The following is a 5,000-nucleotide window of genomic DNA, read 5'->3' as shown; positions in this document are numbered from 1 at the left end:
TTAAATATAATATATATATAAAAATGTGCATGCATATATACACACATACATACTTTATATATATATATATAATTGTTTAAATAAATGTAATACTTCTATTTCATATTTAATAATAAAAGTGTGTGTGTGTGTGTGTGTGTGTGTGTGTGTGTGTGTGTGTGTGTGTGTGTGATTATAGAGTAATGGAAAGACGATGTTTGCGCACTCTTTGTTCTGCTGATTTTTGTCTTTCGAGGAGTTTCTATTTTTTATGTCTCTGACCTCTAAATTTCCACACACACCCAAAAGGCCAAAGGCCAAAGGTCAATTATCATATTAGTCTTCTTCAGAAATGGGTTTCTTTGTGCCCGACAGACACACACACACACACACACACACACGTATCTGTCAGAAACACAACTTCCCTCTAAATGTTTCCACACAAACTTCACCGCTTTACTGACACCTGATAAACTCACAACCCTGCGGCCCATACCCGAACAGTGTGTGTGTGTGTGTGTGTGTGTGTGTGTGTGTGTGCGTGTGTGTGTGCGTGTTGCTCTGTCAGCATTCCATACAGGAGACAGGAAGTGTTTTCCCAGAATCCCCTGCCCGGCTGAAATTGGAGGCCGATGTTTGCTTGTTTCTAGTGTACGATCTGATGGACCTGCACATCATCAGCTAGTGTGAACTGTCAATCATCCCGCTCTGGTGTGAGCTGTCAATCATCCCGCTCTGGTGTGAGCTGTCAATCATCTCGCTCTGGTGTGAGCTGTCAATCATCTCGCTCTGGTGTGAGCTGTCAATCATCTCGCTCTGGTGTGAGCTGTCAATCATCTCGCTCTGGTGTGAGCTGTCAATCATCTCGCTCTGAAGCCCTGCAGGCGGAAGACCGACTGATCTACAGTCACACAGAGGTCACGGGGTCACGAAGATTTAACATTGTCTTTGAAAGAGTCTCTTCTGCTCACCAAGACTGACCACAAATACAGTCAAAAATTGTGAAATATATACATATAATAAAGTTTAAAATAACTTTTCTATGTGAATATTTAGTAAAGTGTAATTTATTCCTGTGATCAAAGCTGTATTTTCAGCATCATTACTCCAGTCTTCAGTGTCACATGATCCTTCAGAAATCAGTGTAATATGATTTGATGCTCAAAAAACGGTTATGATTATTATCAATGTTCATATTTCTGTGGAAAATGTGATAAATTAAATTTTTCAGGATTCTTTGATGAATACTAAAGTTCTAAAAGAACAGCATTTATTTTAAATAGAATCTTTTGTGACATTATAAATGTCTTTACTGTCATTTTTGAACAAGTTAATGCATATATGCTGAATAAAAGTATTAATTTATTGCCAAAAAAGATAAATATACGAGCCTAAAACCTTTTGATGGTTATACATACACATGCGCTTTTTTTTTTTTTAACATACCATACACTTGTACAGTTCATGTTCATATATATATATATTTATTTATTTATTTTTACACACACACATTCCTAGGAGTTTCTAGAGCACTACCTCACCCTCATACACACACTGATGGGGAAACAGGAGACGGACACACACTTGTCCTTGACGTGACACTCGAACAGATACAAAATAATAATAATAATAATAATGTATGATGTAGTTCATCAGTCTAGGCTGTTTATTACAGTGAAGAGACAAACAGACAGAGAGTTGAGAGAGTTCAATAGAGTTTGTGTTGGTTTATAAAGTGTCCGCAAGGTCACATGACCCACATCAAGATCGACATAAACTAAAAAAAAATAGAAAAATCTTCAAAAGCATGAGGAGAAAATGAGTTATAAAGACGCGAACCTAAAAACAGACACAATAAAACCATACAAACATGCAGCAACAACAAAGCCCCAGAGAAGTGGAGAGCTATGATTATCGTGTGTGTGTGTGTGTGTGTGTGTGTGTGTGTGTGTGTGTGTGTGTGTGTGTGTGTGTGTGTGTGTGTGTGTGTGTAGTTTTGCGTCCTAAATGCAGCCGGACAAACCAGACTCGTGACCCCGACCCGACTGACCCCGAGGAACAGTGTTTTTAACCAAAACACAAGAACAACATTTAAAGTAGCAACTTCTGAAAACACTCGTGTTAGAGATCAGAGAGAGAGAGAGAGAGAGAGAGAGAGAGAGAGAGAGAGAGAGAGAGAGAGAGAGAGAGAGAGAGAGAGAATGTGTGTGTGTGTGTGTGTGTGTGTGTGTGTGTGTGTGTGTGTGTGTGTGTGTGTGTGTGTGTGTGTGTGTGTGTGTGTGTGTGTGTGTGTGTGTGTGTGTGTGTGTAAGTGAGTGAGTGAGTGAGTGAGTGAGTGAGTGAGTGAGTGAGTGAGTGAGTGAGTGAGTGAGTGAGTCATTGAATCATTCACTCATGAGATTCGTTAAAAAACGCTGATTCATTCAGTAACGAAACAAGTGAAGTCTTTACGAGTGAGTCATTGAATCATTCACTCATGATATCCGTTAAAGAAACGCTGATTCATTCAGTAACGAAACAAGTGAAGTCTTTATGAGTGAGTCATTGAATCATTCACTCATGAGATTCGTTAAAGAAACGCTGATTCATTCAGTAACGAAACAAGTGAAGTCTTTATGAGGGAGTCATCGAATCATTCACTCATGAGATTCGTTAAAAAACGCTGATTCATTCAGTAACGAAACAATTGAAGTCTTTATGAGTGAGTCATTGAATCATTCACTCATGAGATTCGTTAAAGAAACGCTGATTCATTCAGTAACGAAACAAGTGAAGTCTTTATGAGGGAGTCATCGAATCATTCACTCATGATATTCGTTAAAGAAACGCTGATTCATTCAGTAACGAAACAAGTGAAGTCTTTATGAGGGAGTCATCGAATCATTCACTCATGAGATTCGTTAAAAAACGCTGATTCATTCAGTAACGAAACAAGTGAAGTCTTTATGAGTGAGTCATTGAATCATTCACTCATGATATTCGTTAAAGAAACGCTGATTCATTCAGTAACGAAACAATTGAAGTCTTTATGAGGGAGTCATTGAATCATTCACACATGAGATTCGTTAAAAAAACGCTGATTCATCCAGTAACGAAACAATTGAAGTCTTTATGAGTGAGTCATTGAATCATTCACTCATGATATTCGTTAAAGAAACGCTGATTCATCCAGTAACGAAACAATTGAAGTCTTTATGAGGGAGTCATTGAATCATTCACACATGAGATTCGTTAAAAATACGCTGATTCATCCAGTAACGAAACAAGTGAAGTCTTTATGAGTGATTCATTGAATCATTCACTCAAACAATTAATATTTTTAAATAATTCAAATTAATTAAACGTTTTAAATAAACTGAAGCAATTAACATTTTGTCAGAACATCTAGTAAATTAATTATCATTTATGTTTAGTTGTCTGTTCAGAATCGTGATCTGTATTTGAAACAATAAGTGGCAAGTACTTTGCAATTCAATTTGAGAGTGTGTGTGTGTGTGTGTGTGTGTGTGTGTGTGTGTGTGTGTGTGTGTGTGTGTGTGTGTGTGTGTGTGTGTGTGTGTAGTTTTGCATCCTAAATGCAGCCGGACAAACCAGACTCGTGACCCCGACCCGTGTCCGTGCAGAAAGAAAGGGATTCAAAGAGTCAAATTCTGCCCTTAATAAGTCAGCGAGTTCAACCTCAATCCATCACAGACAACAAACGGTCTGAAGTCAGCTTAACCTGACGCACCTCCTCAACGGGTCACCGAACATGTGTGTGTGTGTGTGTGTGTGTGTGTAGGAACAGTTTATTACCAAACACATCCCAGGAAATTCAGACACATTCCGTCGAGTAGCACATTTAGGAGTGAACAAACACACACAGTTTGAGCTGTTAGTGCTGAACTCGCTCAAAGATGAAAGTGTACATATAAACCAGGGCGAGGAAGAAAGGATGAATTAGAACGAGTGAAAAGACGTTATACACAGGCGAAACAAATACAGATGGACACATGGAGAGAGAGAGAGAGAGAGAGAGAGAGAGAGAGAGAGAGAGAGAGAGAGAGAGAGAGAGAGAGAGAGAGAGAGAGAGAGAGAGAGAGAGAGAGAGAGAGAGAGAGAGAGAGAGAGAGAGAGAGAGAGAGAGAGAGAGAGAGATTTGGCTGTGTAACAGTAGGTTTATTCATCCAGCAGTGTGAGAAGAATTTAAATTTTTCAGCGAGTGGGAGACACGAACAAAGCGAGAGAGAAGAACGACAGGAGGAAACGACAGCAGAAGGAAAGACATCCTAAAAGACAGAGAAGAAAAGGTTTCTGTTGTGTAATTCCTCACACTGCCACAAGAGTGATCACAACATGTACAGATCAAACAACTCCCCTCCAAACAATATCTGGGTTTAGTTAACAGTTTTATTATCTTATCTGAGTGAGTTATTATATTTAGCAACAACTACAGGAAGATGCTATGCTAAAAAAAATTGCGCTGATGGACATCATAAAAGTGCATCTGTCCATCATAAAAGTGCATCTGTCCATCATAAAAGTGCCTCTGTCCATCATAAAAGTGCATCTGTCCATCATAAAAGTGCATCTGTCCATCATAAAAGTGCATCTGTCCATCATAAAAGTGCCTCTGTCCATCATAAAAGTGCCTCTGTCCATCATAAAAGTGCCTCTGTCCATCCTAAAAGTGCCTCTGTCCATCATAAAAGTGCATCTGTCCATCATAAAAGTGCATCTGTCCATCCTAAAAGTGCATCTGTCCATCATAAAAGTGCATCTGTCCATCCTAAAAGTGCATCTATCCATCATAAAAGTGCATCTGTCCATCCTAAAAGTGCATCTGTCCATCCTAAAAGTGCATCTGTCCATCATAAAAGTGCATCTGTCCATCATAAAAGTGCATCTGTCCATCCTAAAAGTGCATCTGTCCATCCTAAAAGTGCATCTGTCCATCATAAAAGTGCTTCTGTCCATCATAAAAGTGCCTCTGTCCATCATAAAAGTGCATCTGTCCATCATAAAAGTGCATCTGTCCATCA

At 39.0% G+C, this 5,000-nt stretch overlaps 1 protein-coding gene across 1 annotated transcript in view; it reads right to left on the bottom strand.

Annotated features, from left to right (window-relative positions):
- Window positions 1-5,000, bottom strand: part of clcn2b (chloride channel, voltage-sensitive 2b) — a 92,093-nt gene that overhangs the window by 58,880 nt on the left and 28,213 nt on the right.

Source organism: Phoxinus phoxinus, assembly GCF_949152265.1.
Source record: "Phoxinus phoxinus genome assembly, chromosome: 4".
NCBI classification, from domain to species: domain Eukaryota; kingdom Metazoa; phylum Chordata; class Actinopteri; order Cypriniformes; family Leuciscidae; genus Phoxinus; species Phoxinus phoxinus.
The sequence above is the reverse complement of the archived record's forward strand: the minus strand, read 5'-3'. Positions and strand labels throughout refer to the sequence as shown.